Below are 20,706 nucleotides of genomic sequence, written 5' to 3' on the forward strand. Positions count from 1 at the left end.
AAAAAAAAAAAAAAAAGTAAATACTGTCCACCAGCAGATTTAGGTAATTAGAAAAACAAATTGTTTTCAAGCATCCATTCACCAGCCAGCCCACAAGTCCTCCCGGCCATAGCTAGGGTTTTCACATGCTAATTTCAAGGCCTGGGCGGCCCTATTCAAGCCCCTCGAGGGCTCACTGTGTTAGCGAGCTCTTCTGAATACTCCGGGCCCCAGGTCTACGGAAATTCCGGGACTCGAACCAGTTGCTGCCCCAGAAGGGCCTCTCCTCACTTCTTGTTCCAACTCCATTTCTCCAACTTCCAAAGGTTTGCTCGAAAGCCTGGAGCCCCAAGCGGCCTGCCCCGCCCCCCTGGGCGCGAGCCTCGATAAGGATCCGCAGGAAAGGGGCGGCAGACAAAGCCACACTCCGCCTCTGCCGGCAGTCACTCGGCCAGCTCTCCAAGTGACCTCGGCAAGGGGGGCACAGCCCGGGGGGAATGACTTGGGAGGCAGAAGAAAGGAGGAAGAAAGGGAGAGCCGTGGCCCCGGAACCCTGGCTCCTTGATGAATGTCCGCGAGCGCTCGGGAAGCCTGATGTGGGGATCAATAGCGGGTGGCTTTTCTTGCGGGTGTTTGAACTCCTCCTGCCATGGGCTCTGGCGAGGAAGAGCCGCCAATAAATCACAGCACTGCAGCCAGGAAGGCAGCAGCGGCTCGTTCCGGAGGGCGCGGGCGGGAGGATTCTTCACCCAGCAGGGGGAACCTGCCATGCGGAACCCACCTCTGCCGGACCGTGGTGGGAGGGGACCACAGTTGAGCCTAGGGGTGCAGGATAAGCCTCTTCCAGGGCTCCCCAGCTAACCTGTGGAGGGCTGTGCCTCCTGTATCCTACCCCAGCCCCCGCAGGTGAGGGGGTAAAGAGCAAAGCCGCCTAAGATGTAGATCACCCTGGGGGTCCGCAAGTGTCCCGGCCCAGGGCTTCCAGGCCCTAGGCGTTGTGTGGGAGGCCTGGGGGCAGACAAAAGCCAGGCTCCCTCGGACTGAGGATGAGGAGAGGCATAACAATGAACCCAAGCGATGGCTCTCAGGCCTTCAGTTTTGAAGGGCTGGGTCTTCCTCAAGCAGGGCTTGCTGATTCAGCAGGTCTCAGCGAGGATCCCAGTGACTCACAAATGTCACCATGCAGGCTGGAGCACTCAGAAGGAGAATGAAGGAGCCAGGGAGGCCCTGGGCAGATACCCGCGTGAGTGTGACAGGCATGAGCACTGGTCCTGGGAGCTACCTGGGGTCATCCACTTTCATACAACTGGATCCCTCCCAAGACCCATGAAGTAAGTGCAGGGTCCAGAGTTACATTCAATAAAGGAATGCACAGTGGGGGAGGGGTGCACTGGTAGTGGGGCATCTGTGACACTGCCAGTATGGCTGGTCCAGGAAGGCTCAAGCCACTGCAGGAGTCATCTCAGGGGCTTTGTCTCCAGAGGCCTTCTCCTGGGGCTCCTCCTGCCCACCTCCAAGGGGCTGGTACACGAACTCCTAAGTCTTGATAATGCTGTTCCCTCCGCCCCCTTTCCCTTCTTCCTTCGCTCTGGTCAATCCCCTCAATTCTAGGTGTACACTCTTGAAGAAGAAAGGCACTGATGAGGTCCAGCACCCAGCTAATGGAGGTGTCTCTGCCAAGCCTCAGAACCCTACCCATGCATGGGGGGGTGGCAGGAGGGCGCACTGCTGCTTGGGAGACAGGGCTGGGACCCCCAAGCTGGATCCAGGCCTCTCCTGTTTCCTAGTCATGCAGAACTCACTGTGACTGAGGGTCTGCTCTTTGCCAGGCAAGCTTCCGGGCGCCATCCACGTATCAACATGTGACCCCTACCCTCTCTGACGAGCTGTGATTATTAGTCCCACTCTATAGAGGATAACATTGAGGCACAGAGAGGTTTGAACAACTTGCCAGAAGGATTTAAACTACTTGGCAATCTGACTGCGAAGTCTGCACTGGGACCACCGTGTATATAGGAATATACAGTATATAGGAATACTATATTCCTACGATGGGGTGCAAAGGTCCAGAGGACAGGGACCACAAGGTCACTATCATCCAGTGAGCTGAGGTGACGATAGCTGTGTCCCCGAATCTCATTTTATACTTTTTCCAGCACACCACATTACATACACTGAACTATTTTCTTTGTGTTTCTTTTTCCTATTTACCATCTGTGCAATTGTAAGCATCCACCTACATTTTGGTTGCCCGGGGCTCCACCTGATGGAGACTGGGACATGGTGGGGAAATGAGAGCTCCCTGGCTCAGAACCTCCTATCATGACACCCCACGCCCCTTCCTGGATGTCCCCCCCAGCAGGGCCCTCATCCCAGACTCAGACTGCATTCCCAGAAGTCTGCATTTGGCTTCTGCCCAAATCTTATCATCATTTGGTTCAGAAAACAAAACTAACCCCTGCCCCTCACTTCTACTCTACACCTCTGAGAGTCTCTGCCAGGTTACTGGGGACCCAGGAAAGCCTCCTGCCAGGCTGAAGGAGGAGAGAGGACGTGGGTGGGAACCCAGGAGCCAGGCACAAAATGGGTTCTCGGGTGGCTGCGGTCTTCAAGAGCTGTCTGCCCTTTAACTGTTCAGCTGGGAAGGTGCACCTCCCCCCACCGCCTGAGGCTGTCTGCCCAGGCTGCTGGGACAGAGAGAATGGCAGGCAGGGGCTGCTGGCAGCCAGGAGGGAACTGGCCACGTCCCTGCTAGCTGAGGAGCCATGGAGAGAGGGGACATGCCTGGATTTGGAGGCTGAGGCTCAGGAAACAAGTACTGATAGGCTGGCCGCCCTGGACACGTCACCTAGCCTTCCTCAGCCCGTACCTCCTCCTTCGTACAACGGAAGTGAAAGCACCTAACTCCAGGTACTCGGGGGACCCAAGGAGAAAAGGGAGATAATTCTGGAGAGGCGGGGAGGCTGTGCTGTGATGGTGTGGGCTGAACTGTGTCCCCCCAAAAGAACGTGAAGTCCTAGTCTCCAGTACCTGTGAATATGGCCTTATTTGGAAACGGGCCTTTGCAAGCTGATCAAGTTAAGATGAGGTCACCACTGGGGTGGGCCGTACTCCCATATGACTGGCGTCCCCTTAAAAAGCAGAAATCTGGACACGGAGACAGACATGCACAGGGGAAGTAGGCCTAGGGACAATGGTGTCATGGCGCCATGAGCTGGGAGACAGAAGCCTTCCCTAGCGTCTTCCGAGGAGCGTGGCCTGCTGACGTGACACCTTGATCTCACATCTCGGCCTTCTGGCCCCCAGTGATCATGAGACGGTGCAGCTCTGTAGCTCAAGGTGCCTAATCGGCGGTGGCACGTCAGTGATGACATTCCTAACAAAACAAGACCCCTGGTGAGAGGCTGTTAGAGCCAAAGCCACAGCACATACCTCCTTGCCTCACATCCCTTCCTGCCTTGGCTGCCGCTCAGTCACTGTAAAGTCCCAAAGCCCTTATTATTACCCACAAGACCCCACGCAGCCCGGGCCCTGTCACCTCGCTGACCTCACTTCCTTTTAGTCTGCCCTCCGTTTACTCTGCTCCAGCCTCACTGCCTTTCTGGCCACAAGCAGCCCAGAGGCACCTTCGGATGCACTAGCCATGGTCTCCTCCAGGTAGCTGGGCTCTCGTCCCTTCCACCTCCCACGGGCCTCCTGCCCTCCGGTGAGCCCTTCTCAGGGGAGGGGGGGCTTCCTCAGACACACTGCCTCTCCCCACACTTCCTCCCACTCTTTCCTGACTTAGCTCTCTCCTCAGCACTGACGACTGCTTCTCTCGTCAGTGCTGTCTCCTGACTAGAAGGCAAGCTCCATGTCAACAGTGACTACTGTCTGCCTTGTACCTGTTGCGTTGGCAGGTTGTAAAGGATGCCGGGCAGATCTGGGGTATCTGCTGTACGAATGAAACAAGAACCCGCTGCCTGAATGAATTAGTGAGGCGGGGAATGAGTGAGTGAACGGGAGGGTCTGCGGTGTCCCGCTCCCCCTGCCCGCCCGGCCCAGAGAGGGGGCCCCCCCGACCCGACCTGCTGTCTGGAAGAGCAGGGGCTGCCTGTTCTGACAGGAAGCACAGGCCAACTAACAAAGGGGCTGCCGGAGGTGGGGGGGGGGGCTCACCACCCAGGCCTCTAATGAATCTCTTTCCATTGATTTCTGGAGTCGCCTTTGAAGGCAAGGGACGGCCAAGGCGGCTCGAATGTCCGTGCCTCAGCAGTCCTGGGGCTTTACTGCCTCTCCCAGGACACAGCTTTCACAGGGGGCTTCCGGAAGGGCCCAGGGGTGGACAGACATAAGCTCCCTGAAGTTGGAAAGGCAATTCCCCTTCCTGCTGGAGCTGTCTGTCTGTCTGCCTGTGCAGCACGTCTCTCTGTCTGGGCCCAGGGTAGCCGAACCCCACTTCCGATACGTCCTAGAACAAAGGCCCAAGCAGGCCCCGGGGGGATGCCGTCCGCTTGGCAGAGGAAGAAATGAGGCTCAGACGGACAAAGAGTTATGGCAACACACACATTCAGGCCCAAGGCTGGGGGGCTGGCGGGGCCGAATGCAGGCTCCCCCAGCAGCTGTGGGCCCCCTGTGCCCCCCAGCCTGCGTGGGCTGTTACCGCCGGCCCTCTTCCCTACAGAGCTTCTGCTTGACCATCGGGGATCACGAACTCATTTCACACTGGAGTAAAGAGCCCCTAGCCTCACTTTCAATGAAGAAACTGAAGCTCAGAGAGGGGCCTGGGCTTCCTCCAATCACACAGCAGGTCGGCGGGAGAGCCAGGAACTAGCCCTATGACTTCTGGCTTGTTCCGGAGCCCCAAGCCATGCCTCCCAACGCTGTGTTCTCACCACGTGCAGTGTCAAGAACATGTCCTCCAAACCGTAAAGGGCTAGACAGATGTGAGGGCCCCCTCTTCTACAGGCCTCTTGTCCATCAGCTGCCTCTTCTTATGAGCCGATGGGCTCAGATACGGAGGGTGTGCCCCATTCTGTTCTCCCTCTCCTCACGGGGAGGTTGGAGGCCGCACTCTGGACCTCTTGGCTCCTTTTCTCACCCACAGTGAGTCACACACAGGAGGAAGGTGGGGTGGGGGCTCAAAGGATGGACAAGCGGGGCTACCCAGGGGTGTTAACGAGCATCCTGTCACCTGAGGTGTGTGAGCTAAAGATGGCGGAAATGCAGAGGGGAGCTCAGACTGGTAGGCTACGGCCTCTGTGGCCTCTTCTGCCTTGGGGTGCTCTCATAGGTAAGGGGAGAGGATGGGTGGCTGAGAAGCATGCAGCAACAGAAGAGCTCTACGAACCTTCCAGGCCCATTAGAGTCCACCAGGAACCCTTCATCCCCTGGTGTGCTTCCTTCCCTCCTCCTGACAGTCCTGAGTGGAGAGGACCCTCTCGGTGGTACCCACTTCCCTTCCAGCCTCTTGCTCCCAGCCCACGGCAGCCTGGGGAATCTGGCGGCTTCCTTCGCTCCCCGGCGTGGTCCCAGGTGTCCCCCCTCTCGGGGGCCGGGGTGGGGGAGCAGCCGGACGTGAGCAGGCAGGCCACATCGGAATGTCTGTCTGAGGAAAATCCAAAGTGGCCGCCAAGGCAGGGCAATGAGTGGGAGGCCTGATGTTGAAATCGGGATCCGCAGAGCCGAGCTTGGCAGGTGAGAACAGCACACCCCTCCACCGGAGGCCGAGTCCTCACACGAAAGGAGCGGCCTGGGAGAGAGGCTGGGGGATTGCTGTGTGGCCAAGAGCAGGTCTCGACCTCTTCCTGGGACACAGCTTCCCCACCGAGTATGGACATCTCGTGCAGATGCGGGGCCTCTTTGCTAGCAGGGGCACCGGTCTCCCTAAAGCGGACTGGTGAGGGCCCCTAAAGGAACTGTCCCAACTGAGCTGATCCCCACTGATCACCTGTAAAGGATGGGGCAGGCCTGACAAGCTGGCTACAATACACAGAATCGCCTTACCACAAGCCAGCTCCAAAGCAATGAGCCCACGAAGGTCCATTCTTGTAACTCTATGCACACCGTATCTGTAAATATAGCCCTTATGGTAGACTAGGAGCCCCATGAGAGCAGGGAGTATGTCTGCTTGGATCTCTGTTATATCCCCGATGGCTCTGTACCCGGCACCTAGTAGGTGTTCAACACGTATCTGTTGAACGATAGCTATTTACCAAGGTGTTATCCTACGTTAGCGGGATTTCAGCTCCACTTCTGTTCTAATTTCCCGCATGCCTTAGTTATTTATAAAGAGTATGTATTATTTTTGTGACTAGAAAAAACAAAACCATAAAACCACTTTCATTTTAGAATTAAATGAATCAATCCAAAGTTAAGGCTTTTCACCCCCAAAGCTGCCGTGCACAGTCTTCAGAACCAGAAACTCCAGAATCAAGGTTAAAACAACCTCACCTCACGAGTGGAGCTTCCGAGGCCCAGCTATGGGTGGCCAGGGGCTGGCCATGGGCAAAAAGCACCACCAGAGAGTCACCATCTGTCCCTTTTCCTCTGCATATGGCGCCATGCCACCCCGGTAGTCTCTTTTCTGGACACCCAGAACAGCATCCGCATTTCTTTCTATGCCCCTGGCCCCTTGGTCCCTTCTCAACCTACTAAGGTATCATAAAAGGCAAATGTGACCTTATCACTACCTTGTCTAAACCCTTCCCTGGCTCTCCAGTGTTACCAGGATCAAGTTCAAGTTTGAGCTTCCTAGACTGATATTCAAAGCCCTGGAAGTCTCATGCATGGTCTCTGGGAAGGCCCTTTTGCTACCCTTGACCTCGGTTGCTCAGGTCTAGATGCCTCCAGCGAGTCCCTTAAAGGTACTTATAAACCCTGACTTGCCCAGCTTTTTTTTTAATTAAAAAAATTTTTTTAAATGTTTATCGACTTCTGAGAGAGAGAGGGAGAAACAGAGCACGAGCAGGGGAGGGGCAGAGAGAGGGAGACACAGAATCAGAACAGGCTCCAGGCTCTGAGCTGTCAGCGCAGAGTCCCACACGGGGCTCAAACTCACAAACAGCGAGATTATGACCTGAGCCGAAGCCAGACGCTTAACCAGCCACCCAGGCGCCCCATTGCCCAGCTTTACTGGAGGTAGTAGGCAGGCTCACTGCAAAAACCCACATGCCAAACAAAGCGTTGAGTAATGACTGGGTGCCAGCCTGTAGCTGGGCGGGGAAACTGCCACAAATCTAGGAGTGGCAGAGACACTGAACCCTACCCTCCCACCAAACTGGGGCCTGGACCACTGATGAATCTGAAAGGCAGGGCAAGCCGTGGGCCAGCAGCCTGAGCTAGGGTGCTCTGGAGGGAAAAGAAGTCAGCCCAGGGATCTCAGCCCTGGGGATGCTACAGTTTGAGGCCAAACAGCACTGCCTTTTCCCTGACTTAGTTTCCCCATTTGGGATGCAGTCAGTATTCTGGGATACACGGTAGTAAGGCACAGTCCTGGGAACCAAGCCAGTGTTTCCGCTGCTCCCCCTCAACAAGGGGAGCCCACGCCTCCCTCGGGCCCCAGACAGACCTGGGAGTGTGGTGTGTAATTGAATTTGGCCTAATTACCTAATTGCGCTGAGGAACAACCAGTACTGACAGAGGCCTCGGGTGTCGGGGGGGTGGTTGGAAACCAGGAGCCAAGGGGCAGCCTCTGGATTCTGTAGGCATTCAGGGAAGCGGTGCTAGATACCAGCATCTTCATATTCCCTAATCTCTCAGTTGCTCAGAACCATGGGAGGCAGGCAGCGTTGTTCCCATTCTACAGGTGAGGAAACTGAGGCTCGGAAGCATCTCGTGCAGAGAACACCAAGTCCAAAAAGGCAGAAAGGGGACGTGAACCCACATTCCTTCCGAACCTGGGGCCTTCGCAAATGCCGTTCCCTCTGTCTGAAATGCCCTTCTCTGCTCTCCTCTCTGGGAAGATCTTCTCCTTCCCGGTAGGGTTGTTTCCTCAAGAAAGCCTCCAGGCTGTTCTCTGTAGAACCGATCACAGTGACATCATCACTGGGGTGGGGGGGGTTTATTCCAGGTCTGTCCTCTCCACCGAGGCTTGAGTTTCTCAGAGGGCAGGGACCACAGCCACCTTACTCGCACTGTGTCCAGCCATCCTGCACAGGACCTGGATGCTGTGGGGCCCAATAAATATTTGCTGAATGCATGGCTGAAAAACCTCTAATTTCCAGGTCTTTTCCAGACACAGTGTGTTAGTTTCTTGCCATCACTGACCTAGGCCTTGGGAATGGTGGTGGCAGGGGGGAGCGGGGGAGGGTCTCATCTGCAAACAGTATTGCACCTGGGGCTCTACTAGGTGTCCCTGAGTCACAAGGATGCTTCGTGGATGCCTGCAGGGCAGACACAGCCTCCGGGACGGAGGGACAGGACACTCTGTGAGGCTCTGTGGTGAAGGGACCGGCTCAGGGCCACCCAGCTTACAAACAAAGCCACAACTGGAAGTCAGGCCTGTCCGCGTCTGGGACCCGGCCTCAGTGTCCCTCACTGGGGTCCTCAAATGACAGAGCGAATGGACAAGGCTAATCTACAGAGGGGCAAGCGCTTAGAACCAAAGAAAAGCAGTTGGACTTCAGCTGGAATTTCAGGTTTCATGAGACAAGGCAAGAGAGACATTATTAGACTTTTCCACAAAGGCAGCTCTCACTGGGCTCGTTCACAAGGCAGCCCTGCCCGGAGATGCACCAGGCCTCCATTCATCCAGGACCCTGGGCTCATCAAGCGTCCTTCCTCCTCCTTCTGGAAGGCATCTGCCCTGGTACCCGAGTGTGCAGGTCTGGAGTGGGACCTCCCGAGTCTAAATTCTGGCTCTGTCACTTGCTGGCCGGGTGGCCTTGAGCAAGTCATTAGCCACTCTGAGTCTCAGTTTCTTCTCAATATTTTTGTGGAGGCGAGAGAAGGTATGTGCAATATTTTGTTCAGTGTCTAGAACATCTAAGGACTCAATACAAGTGAACTCTTCAGCTGGTTAGTAGGAGAAACTGATAGCATTAGAGGCTTAGCATGGTAGTATCGATACTGGTAGTATTAGCAGCAATGCAGCTGCTATGGGAGTAATAGTACTAGTAGCAGTAATGAAAAGAGCATTAGGTGGTAAATATCATATCGTCAGAGAGTAACAGCAGAAGTAAAAACAATACTGCTACAGACCTTTCACTATTTATACTTCTTCCTGATTATTATATACCTCATGTTCTCCAAAGGGTACTATTTGCCTGCTTCCCCTTTCCTGTCCGACTCACAGTATCCAGTTTCCTCCTCCCCGACCCAGCTTTCTTCCTCTCACGACTGCGTTTTGGATGGGAAGGGCACTACCACCCACCTGTTTTGCCTGTTACTGGGAGGTAGCAAAGGGACACCAAGTTTTCACGACACCCAGGCACAGCTTCCCCTACATCGTCCCATCTAATGCAACTCTGCCAGGGAGGTGTGTTAGCTCCATTTCCTGACGCCACAGCTGAGGCTCAGAGAGGTTGTGCCAGTTACCTGAAGTGACACAGCATGAAGGCAAGGGGAGCAGGATGCAAGCCCAAGGGTGGCCTACCTCCATGTTGGATACTTACCATATGGGTGATTTCTATGCCTCACGGTGGCCAGTCTTCCTACCCTCAGCCCCGTGCAGGTGTCCTCAGGACCCTTCCCTGCTGACATGGCCTGAGACCTCTTTCTGTATTCCATGAAGGTGACTCTACTTCCTTCCATGAGTCATGGGTCCATCTGTCCTGGTCCTGGTCCCCAAGGCCTTAAGTCCCATGCTTCCATTAGCCACTGGAGAGCCAGTCATCAGTCACAGCCAGACTGGCCAGCACTGGGAAGGGGTGGCTCAACATTAGAAACCTCAGATTTCTCATAGGACTGGAGAAGCCCTGTAGTTCTGGGCTGTGTCTCTCACGGTCTCAGACGGTCCCTATGTGTAGCTGCTCCACTGGGGGCACTGGGTTCTCTGGTCCCCAGACCCACTTTATATCTTCTGTCTGGATGCCACTGTTCTTTGTATGACTCCCGGCCGTGTGGACGTGCAAGAGTGATACGGAGCTGAGGCAGCCTTTTCTGCACAAGGAGGGGGCCTGGGACCAGCCCCTGTAGCCCAAGCTTGGCCAAACAAAGGGCACCAGTGCCTCAGAGGAAACAGACCCAGTGTGTGGGGTCACCTGCCCACTCCCTGACCTTGCTCTTTCCAGGGGGCAGCACCCTTTTCCTCCTCTTTCTTTATGAGGGAGGAGATGAACAGACAAGGGAGGCCTGTCCCCAGGGGCTGGGCACTGGAAGATCTTCCCCCGGAGACCGCCGAGGGGCCAGCGCTTTCACAGCGGCTGGGCTGGCAGCCAAGCTAAGGGGCATCTGGCCGCACTTCCCAGCCGCTCAGCTTCCCCACGGAGCTCAGTAGCAAGCCAGTTCCCGTCTGTCCCCAGGAGGGTGGGTTCCCATTTTCTCCCTTCCAAGCCCTTGCTGGAGAGTGAGAGCGCACACACACCAGCCCTTGCCTCCTGGCCTCCCAGCCTCCCAGCAGACGCTTAATTGGGAGGAAGTGAGTCTAAACATCTGGGGCGCACATCTGAGAGTGGGGAGCCTGGAGGAAATGGGAATACAGGCAATTATGTCACTTCCTCAGTGGAGGGTATGTGGGGGGGGGCAGCCCTACCCAGCAGCGGGCCTTTCTGGGGGCGCAGCGTAGGGCTGGGTGGGGGCAGGACCTGGGCGGTGCACCTGTGGACCCAGAGCTTGCAGGTGACTCCAGGGCAGGGCTGAGCTGCAGCCTGCCCAGTGGCGCATGGAGCTGCGGTCCCAAGGGGAAAGGGGAGACAAAGGAAATGAAGGAGAGAGGGAGAGGGAGGGAGAGGGAGGAAAGGAGACGGGAGAAAGACAGTCAGGGAGAGTGGGGGAGAAGGAGACAGGGAAAGGAGGGAGGGAGGGGAGTGGAAGGGAGGTGGGGAAGAGAAAGGGAGAGAGAGAGAGGGAGAAAAGACAGAGGCAGAGGACTGTTTTGCTCAGCTTAGAGGGAAGCCTCAGACATCTAGGAAATGGAGCCTCTCTGGGCACCCCACCAGGAGAGCAGCGACCCCCCCCAAAAGGGTGCCCTGAGGAGGCAGAGGGCCCCCCAGTTCTGATCTCTGCCCAGCCACTGCCCAGCTCTGTGACCCTGGGCATGCACTTCACTCTCTGAGCCTCAGTTTCCCCAAGTGGAAAAGGGGATAGAACTCTGCCTCATGGGCTGTTTTAAGAGTCAAGGGGCGGGGTGCCTGGGTAGCTCAGTTAAGGCCTCGGTTAAGACTCTGACCTTGGCTCAGGGCATGATCTCACGCTCGTGGGTTTGAGCCCCACGTTGGGCTCTGTGTTGACAGCTCAGAGCCTGGAGCCTGATTGGGATTCTGTATATCTCTGTCTCTCTGCTCTTTCCCCATCATGCTCTGTCTCTCTGTCTCAGAAATAAATTAAACATAAAAACTTTTTAAAAAGAAAAAAAAAGTCAAGGGGCTCAGTGACGTGAAGCGATAGCAGAGCACCATCTCTGAACTGTCCGATCCCATCTGGGTTGGGAGCTGCCCGCTGGAAGGGACTGGCCCCAGTGGGTCCCACATCACCCCATTTCAGCTTCACCCCCTACTGATGCAGGTCTATTGACCCTGTCCTCTTCCTGAGCACTAGGGTCTGTAAGCTCCTTGAGGGTACAATTTCCAGGATTACCCAAGTGCTAATCACAAAGTCTGCATCTAACAAGCGCCCATGCCCTTTGTTGAAGGGGTGAATTTTGTTTATAGGTTGCACCGAGTTTCTGTTGTCATAATTATGTGCCTGTTTGAAAGGCAGGCTCTTCATTTCACTCCTCCCTCCCAATACTCCTGCTTCCTGCCAGAAGACAATAGTAGTCTTCATCCCAAACAGGTGAGACTGGGTCCTTTGGAATTCCCTACAGGAGTCCAGCCCCAGGCAGCATTTCCCACCCGGCCAGCCTGGACAAGCCAGGAAACGTACCTAGGAATATAAAGGAGCAACTGTTAACAGCTCTCCAAGGAAAGTCATTGGCCTGAGTTTCCAAGCTCTGAGGTGTGTTTCTCTCAGGAAGCAGGAAGAGCAAGGGCAGCAGGTGCGGCCAAGGTGCCATGCTTCCTTCCAGCCGCTGCCTGGCCACGGCCTTGTCCCCAGCGAGGGGAATTACCACCTTGCAGAGCCTCCACTGCGGAACATGAACACCTGATTGCCTGGGCAGCACCTTGCCAGGGTGATGTGATCCAGATGGTCCCCCGAGAGGCAGCTGGGTTGCCATGGAGACAACTGCTGCCTCTCTAGCCAGGAGACCCGGATTCTAGATCTGCTGGACCCCAAGCTTGGAGAAGAGAAGCAATCTGCATAAAGTCACTTAGCGAGCAGGGTCCAGAGCCCGCGCTGCAGTGCAAGGCTTAATCTGAATGATTATGCACAGAGCCCTTCTGAGACGCCGGCTTGTGTTAAGGGCTCCGTGCTGATGATTTCGTGAGAGGCTAGGAGATGTGGCTGGGGAGGGACGGGGGGGGGGGCACAGGTGGCATGGGAGTGATGGGGCTGGGCTGAGGCCTAGGTCAGCCTGATCCTGATGCCTAGAAGCTTAGACCCCTGCCCAATGCTGTCCCTACTCCAGTGTCCAGGTTCCGGCTCTGCACGTCCTGAGATCTGTCTTATCCCAGAAGCTTGGTTGGGTCTGACTTGAGGGTGGCTGAGAATGTGGAGGCAAGCAGAACCAGGGGCCTATGGGCCAAGACCTACAGTTTTTAAGGCCTCGCCTCTCCTGAGCCCTAGCTCTGCTGTGCATGCTGATAGGGCCAGCCGATGAGGGGCAGGAGGGCAGGGTCTGTTGGCCAAGAAATTCCTCTCTGAGGTTGCTTGCCAGATGGGCCCTGGGGATCAGCCAAGGGGGTCGCTCACAAAGAACCTGATCCCAGAGAGAAAAGACATGACCAGGGAGAGGTAGAAGGGGCAGGCCCCGGTCCACACCCTTCCTCTCTCCTTCTCTCTCTTCTTTCCTTCGTCCCTTCAATCTCAACTCATCAAACATCCATCCACTTAGAGCCATCTATTGAACTGTCCCTTGCTTTGTTAGAAAAGATTTCAGTGACTTTGGGCAAGTGGATACCTCTCTTTGTGCCTCAGGGTTCCAGTCTATGAAATGGGTTGGCCCCTCGTGAGTATCAGGGCTGATATTCATAAAATACCCAGCACAGTGGCTGGCATGAAGCAGAACCTCAATAAACAATACTCTAAAGGTTACTTTCTCTCTTGAGAGAATTTTGGGAGGGGTTGCTGGGGGTAAAAAGAAGATCTCAAACTTCCCCAGCCCAAGGCACAGACCAGGCTCTGCTGGCCCTGCCCGGCCTCCCTCAGCCAGCTCTTTACCCTCCATTCCTACAGGCAGCCTGCCTTCCCCTCTGGGATTCAGCCTCCTCTTCTTGGGGGAAGGAAGATGTGCCCTTGACCCCACGTGAACCTCTCCTGGAGCCTCAGGAAGGAGCTGTCACCCTACTCATCTCTTACCCCCTTGGAGGTGGGTACGGTTTGCATTTACCTTTGCCCTCTCTACACATACAGATTCTGTATTTCCCAGACCCCAAATCACAACACAGGGAGGGGCACAGGCTTTTGTATTACTTCCAGGTACAAGAGGCATTCTAAGACGGTCTGAATGCCACCATGTTGGCATAAATTGCTAACATGCATACAACACTTCCTACATACCAAGTCCTGTTCTGAGCACTGCACATAAGGTCACTCACTTAATGCCTGAATGGTTTCTGGGAAAAATATTTGAAATTGGGGCATTTCGATTATAACAGCAGACAGGTATGGAATGCTTACTATGAGTGAGGCTCTCTGCCACTCACCATCCATGGGACTCTGAGTATTGAAAGAGCTCAAAGACAGGAGGCTGTTCGACCTACCAACAAGGACAGATCATTGTCAAATACTTAGTACCTCCCCCTGCAAGCAATTCAGGTGATCTTGACGTGACTTCATTTCAACCTGTTCATAGAGAGCGTGGGGCAGCCCGTGGCTTCAGAGTCAGATATTCTTGCTTGACCCACAATTCTGGCCCAGCCCCGGTTTCCTCATCTGGAAAATGGGTAGGTAAGGGTCTGGGATCATCGTGTGGGGTAAGTGGGTCCGTGGCTGCCACACACAGTGAGTGCTCCAGCACCAGGAAGATGCTGACCACACGGTGGGCATCAGAGTGACTGAAAGGGGCAATAAATCAGATTGGCTTGGCCAATACAGACAATCCTGTAAATCTAAACAGGCAAGACGGACGGTCCCGCCACTGACACCATTGTTAATTCCCACCGGTCCGTCTGTCTAACCCGGAAAGTATTTATAAGGCTGTGGCTGGCAAAGCTGGCTTCAGAAGGCCCACGACCACCATCACCGCCTCACCCGCTTTCCACCGAGCTCCTGCTCCATTTCACTCTCGCGCCCGCGGATCCCTTGAAATCCCTCCTCTGTTAGCGGGAATGCTAAGCTCCGTCCTAAAACCAAAGCTCTGGCTTCCTTAATCCTCTTACCTGGCTCTTTCCTCTGCAGAATTAATTGCTGCCGATGGCTTTATTAACTCCTCGGGCAGCCATGGCATCCTCGGGGCACCCCGGGGCAGCGGGGGTTGTTTTGTGAATGTGCCTTTGGGCTGGGGCAGCACTGTGGCTGCAGGGGGACAGCCTGGGTGCCTGGAAGGCGGGAATTGTGCCCCTGCATCTCCCAAGAGGCTGTGCCCACTCCACAGGGGACACATGCAGAGAAGCCGGGATGGGCCGGCCAGAGCATCCGTCCCACTTCTACTCCTGCAGAGACCACTCCTCCACCCCTCAGAGCTGCAGTCCCCTCCTCTTTCAGTGGGGATAAGCCCGCCCTGGGGATCTCACAGGGCCAGACAAGGGAGGCTGTGTAAAGGGCTGAGTTTGTGGGTAGGATTACTATCATTTCTCACCCACAGAATGGGAGCATTCATTTATTTCAAATCTCGAGAGCAGAGGCTGTGTGTGGTGCATTTATATACGTTTGTAGCCTCTGTGCTTGGCACAGAGTGGGCCTGGACACGCCGAGGATCATTCCTTGCCCTGAAAATTCCAGTTTAGTATTTTTTTTTTTCTTTTAAGAGGTATTCTCACACCCACGATTCCATCATTCACCCTGGAGTCACAGAGGCAGAGAAAAGGAGTGAACGCTTTGGAGTACGGAGGAAACGGATTGGGAGGGGCCCAGCAGTAGGTGGCACCCAGGCGCCCCCGTGGCCTTGGGCAGTAGGACTATTCCTCTTCGACAGGAGCACCCTCAGGTGTGCACTAGGGCCAAGGGGCCCCTGAGAGGCCTTAGGTGGTCACGGGACCCAACGAGAAAACTACCTGCCACGTCAGATCTCTTCCCACGTTTGGGGTGTTGCTATTTCAAGGAGGGGACTTCCAATTTCCTAAATCCCCACTTCTCTTTTTAACCGGCAGAGAGCTGGCCCAGGCTGGAGCCCTGGACAAGGCACCTGGGGCTCCACACAGACACAGGACATCGGCTCTATCCTCCTGATGCTGACAGTGAGCTTCTAAATGTGGCAAGGAAGACTAGTCTGCAAGGTGCGGCAGCATATAAGATATAAAGTTGCCTCTTGCAATCTCTAACTTGAAGTTAAAATCAGTGGGTATCAATACAAAGAATATAATCGCTTTAGGAGCAGGGCTGGAATACAGCAGGGACCGGGGGATGGGGTGCAAATGAGGGAAATGGGGAAAGCGCCCTGCTCTGGCCCCGCGGGTGCCTCATCACACACCCCTGACCCTGCCAGATACCATGGCCAAGGCGAGTGCGTGTACCCTGACCCTGACCCCATGCAGCCCTCCCCCAATAATGGCCGCCAACCACAGAGTAAATAATTCCTCATCCTTGCCTCTCAGGCTGAGGGGCGCATTCTCCTGTCTCCCAGAGCTCCCTGGTAGGGGGTCATAGCAGGTACTGTGCTTAATGACACCTTGTCATTGAACTCCTTCCCTTCCCTGTCCTTCCCTGCTTCTCCACCGCTGTTTTCAGGGATCTGCTTCAATAAACCTCTTGAGCCACAGTGTTCGATTTGCACTTTGCATCAGGGAGAACCCAAACTCAGACACACATCATCTGGTTGAGGAGCCTCCGGCAGCCTCGCCTTCCCCTTGGAGGAGGCCCCATCAATCCCCGCCCTCCCCTCACGGACCCCCACCCCAGTCATGCGGCCTGAGGGTGTGCAGGTCCCAGCTGGGGCCCTGGACTGGGGCTGTGAGGGTCCAGGTAGGAGAAGCAGTGCCCCCTCCTGAGAGGGCTCTGTACTCTGCCTGTCAGGGTCCTGGCCCCCAATGCACCTTCCCCCTCCCCTGCATAAGTTGATGCCCTCAGCCTTCTGCCCCCCTCTCATTCTGGACAGGCCTGTTAAGCAGACCCACGCCAGCTGGGCCTCAAGCAGCTGTGTCCTTGCACACCCGGGCTCTGTGGGGGAGCCAGCAATGAGCTAATCCTGCAGAAGAGAGGGAGACAGGAAGAATGGCCTCCCGACAAGCAGAGGCCTGCCCCCCGGGGCTCCCGGGGAACCAGAGAGGGCTGCTCTGGGAAAACTGCTGAGCCAGCCTGGAGACAAGGGCACTCTCGTCTCGCTCCACCCCTGCCAACGCCAGCCAAACACCGAAGGAACCAACAATGTCCACTGCTGCTTCTGCTTCGAGACAGAATCTGTGCTCCCCGCAGGAAATGTGGGAAATCAAGTGTCACCCGCCCCTCCCCACCCCTCCAGATAGATCCATTATGTATACGTTGACATTTTGGTATATTCTTTTCTGTTTCCTGTGCACCTGGTTGAGGTCACAATGAACTTAACCATTTTTGGTTACCCTTCTAAAAATTAATATTATATCGCAAGCATTTCCACATAGTAATTCTTGGGGGAGACCTGGTTTTTAATGACTGTGGAGTGGCCATCGAAATACCCAGATCTCGTTTCCAAGGCATTGGAGCTACTTCCAAATCTGCCTCCCACCCCCATTCTTCCATGGCACTGCCCTGCTCCTCACTGTTCACTCCGAAAACCCCAGGGATACCATCACAGCTACCCCTCCTCCCCCATTCCTTAGCCTGGGAACGCTGTGTCCACAAACCCTGTCACGTGGGCTCCTCCCCACTGTTCTTTTTCTCCAAGAGCAGAGTGAGGCCACCCGATCCCAGGCCTCAGGCCTCAGGGAGCTGGGGGAGGGGAGGAGAGCCAGGGGCCGCTGGCCCAGGACGACCTACCCCACCTGCTCCCTCAGGGTCACTCAGAAGGGGGAGGGCTCCCTGTGCTCCAGACCTGACCACGTGGAGGCCCAAGCCCTGCCTCCAGCGCCACTAGTCATGCGGCCTGGGTCTGTTTCTCCCGTCAGAGCCTTCGTTTCCTCCTCTATAAAATGGGCACGCCGATAAGCGCCCCGGTGGCCTCTCCTACAGCAGTGAATCAGCAGGAGGTGAGCAAGCCTTGTGAACAGGTTTCATCCACTAAACAGGGCTGACCATGAGTCGGTTCCCAGGGGCCGGTGATGAAATCCAGAGCCCTTTCCTGAGCGGGACTTGCCCTGGAGTGCAGGAGGAAGGAAGCCAAATCCCTCCCCCACCGCCCAGCTCTGCTGAGCTCAGATGTGGGGGTGGGGGCCGGTGTCCAGGAGGAAGTCTGTCCCCAGCCTTGACAAGGCGCCCAGCCCGGCAGCCTGGCATTTCAAGGGCAAGGGCCCGCCTGCCCTGCTGTTTCTGGGGAAGCTGGCAAGCGTTAACAAATCCCCTGCAATTTGCACCCACCGATCCCGCCCGCTCACTGGGCGGCCGTGAGCCATTTTTCACGCAGAGCTGCGCACAGCTTTGTCTTAGAGAGACAGATCTGGCAGGGTGTCCCTGAATGAGGCCATTTGTCCTCCCCGGTGACGGTGATGGGAAGGTGGCTGCGTGCTCCGGAGTGGGCAGCGGCAGAGGGGGGGCCCAGAGAGGTCCTGGGGGAGGCGCGGAGGTAGAGACAGAAGCAGAGCGTCTAAGAGAGACCAGGAATGTCCCCACCACCAGGGAGGTCGGAGAGCCCCCGTTCAGCCAGGTGGGAGCAAGAAGGATTGTTTTCAAAGACAGAGGGAAATAGTTTACGAGCCTCCTTCTTCTGCTTACGAGTCCTGGGTACAAGTGGGGAAATGACCTGGCTGGCCTCGGACCCCTGTCCCATCCCAACCCTGTGATGGGGGTATGACGCACCATGGCTGGGCCCCCCCGGGTCGGGGTCTGTGTCTCAGCCCCAGGACTGCTAGACAAGTCTCTACGGAAGGTCTCTTGGGAGTGAGAGCACCAGAGGACTGAGCCTCTGAGTCCCCCCTGCGTGGACCATGGGCTGCAGACCCTCTTGATTCTTCACCTTCCAGGGGGCATGTCTCAGTCCCCTTCCCACAAATGTCTCCTCTGAGGGCTGTCAGAGCATCAGAGAAGCGGGGCCAAGTGGGTGCTGGTCCACACCCACTCTGCTTGGGTCTCCTCCACCCCAGGACCCGTGTTCAGGCTGTGGTGAGGGTGTGCTTTAAACAGAGGTCAGACACACACACAGGTCCGCAGGGCCTGGCCGGCTTCCAAATTCGGGAAATACTTGGGGCACAAGACGACGGGGGAAGCACAGTACCCATCTGAGGGGCCAGCCACCACCCAGTCTGTCGAGGGCCGTGGGTCCAAGGTTCCCGTTCAAAGGAAGATAGACATTTGACTCAACAGTATAATCTCCCAAAGACCAAATGCTGGCAACTAATACGCATTTCTAAAACCACCGAACGTCACAGCTCAGAAGTCTGCGGGCCACGTCCAGCCCACAGGCGGGTGATTGACAACCGGCCTCCGCTGTCCCTAAGGAAGGCTGGCCTCTCCCTTGGAGTTGTCAGGGGCGGCTCTTCCAGCCCTCTCCTGAGTTCTCCGGTCCCTTCTCCAAAGCCTCCTGGACTTCTCCAAAGCCTGGTCTCCGGGCCGCCCTGGCATCTCCCATACCTGCTCTTCTCTGGAGGGTTCCCCCCTGCCAGCAGCCCCGAGCCTCTCAGCTCCCAGACAGGAGCCCGGAGCCATCACTGACCCTCTGCGGGGACAGGAGGGGCGAGAGGACAGGCAGCGGGCACCCCAGGCTCTCATGTGCGCTCCGCCGTGCCTTGCCCAGACGGGGGGCAGGTCCCCCTCCATTCTCTGGGCCCTGGATCCCCCCTTCCCTTGGGTTCTGGGGTCAGCAGAGGGGACACATGGTCACTCGGGCCGGGACAGCACGCAGAGGGCTCTAGGGGACCTTGAGACACGGTGACCGCCTGCTGCTGGGTGCCTACACAGCCAGCAGGCGTGGGCCCGCTCGGTGCCGCCCGGTGCCGCTGACATTTCCGCGCCGCCTGCCAAGTCGCTGAGGGCTGGCACGCGGTGGCGGGGGGAGGGGGCGCTGCGGCCTCTCCTGGGGGCCCGAGGGGAGGCATGAAGCAGGTGACCTTCCGGAGTGCGCAGAGGAGGGGCGGCTCCCCCCCCCAGGACCTTCCCCTCGGGGAGGCTCCCGGCCGTCGTGCCCGCGTGCGCGTGCCCCGGCGTGCGAGCGCACAGGCTAAAGGCTGCACCAGAACAAAGAGCTGGGGGCTGGGAGGCTGAGGGGCCCACGTGGAGACGCCTGACTTGGCGGTTTGCTGCAGTGTCGGCTCTGCGCTCCCGCTCCGTCTCTGTCTCGCTCTCTCTCACTCACACACACACACACATGCGCGCACACGCACACGCGCCCGCCGCGCCGCTGCCCCCAGGCCCCAGCCCCTGCTGCCGAGCCGGCATCGCGCACGGCGCCGCTCCGCTCCCCGCCAGCGCTCCTGACAAAGCCGCGCTCCCCGCCGCATGATCTCATCCCGCCGGCCCTCGGCCGCCCCGGCCTGGCCTCCCGACAAGACACAGACGCGGAGCGCGCGCGGGGGAGGCCGGGAGGCGGGGGCGACGGGGACGCCGCAGACGTGCACCCGGCCCCCCGACTCACACGCGCGCACGCGCACACAGACGTGTGCCCCACAGACCCCCCCCCACGCTCGCCACCACACACACGCACACACTCACCACCACACGCGGACCCACAGACACGTACTCCCCCCACCAGACGCACACAGACGTACACATGGCACAGGGAGAAAGTCTGAGGGGCACCAGGGAAGGGAAGGAGGTAGACGCAGACACAGGCCGTCCGAGACCCTCAGAAAGAAAGGGGAGGGAGCGACAAGGAGGCAGAAAACCGCCTGAGCAGGGCCGACACAATGGGAGTCAGGGAGGAGGGCTGGCTGTGGAGCCACGGACAGGGCACGTTCTAGAACTGCGGCAGCCTGGCCTTGGGCGTGCCCGGCTGTGGCCAGTGTGGCGGCTGCGCACACACCTGAGGCCATGACGGAGCCCCTGGGCTGCACCCAGGGGTGGGACTGCAGCGGGCCCGGCGTGGCCACGGAGCCTCGGGGAAAGGGAGCAGCCGGAAACCAGCTTGCGGGGGGGTGGGGGGGGGCAGCAAAAGCCTTAGGGCCATAGGGAGCCCGTGGGGGGGGGGGGGCAAAGGCAGACCAGAGCAGGGAGGGAGGGCCAGAAAGTGCATTTGTTGGGTCCCCCCGCCCCCCCGGGCCTCAGGTGGTGGCGGGGCCCTCACTTCCCAGGTTAGGGAATCTCACTTAAACCTCCCAGGCACCCTGA

The 20,706-nt window shown here is 57.1% G+C and overlaps 1 protein-coding gene and 1 long non-coding RNA gene across 8 annotated transcripts in view; one reads left to right on the forward strand and one right to left on the reverse strand.

The window, feature by feature from the left end:
* Nucleotides 1-20,706, reverse strand: part of ZMIZ1 (zinc finger MIZ-type containing 1) — a 231,926-nt gene that overhangs the window by 69,651 nt on the left and 141,569 nt on the right. The gene's annotated exons all lie outside the window — the stretch shown is intronic.
* LOC120237311 lies at nucleotides 3,568-14,071 on the forward strand. The gene is made up of 3 exons (XR_005529919.1): nucleotides 3,568-3,685; nucleotides 13,393-13,525; nucleotides 14,012-14,071. It is a non-coding gene; the product is annotated as an uncharacterized LOC120237311 (long non-coding RNA).

The sequence above is a fragment of the Hyaena hyaena genome, unplaced genomic scaffold (assembly GCF_003009895.1).
Source record: "Hyaena hyaena isolate Hyena2069 unplaced genomic scaffold, ASM300989v1 scaffold_176, whole genome shotgun sequence".
NCBI classification, from domain to species: domain Eukaryota; kingdom Metazoa; phylum Chordata; class Mammalia; order Carnivora; family Hyaenidae; genus Hyaena; species Hyaena hyaena.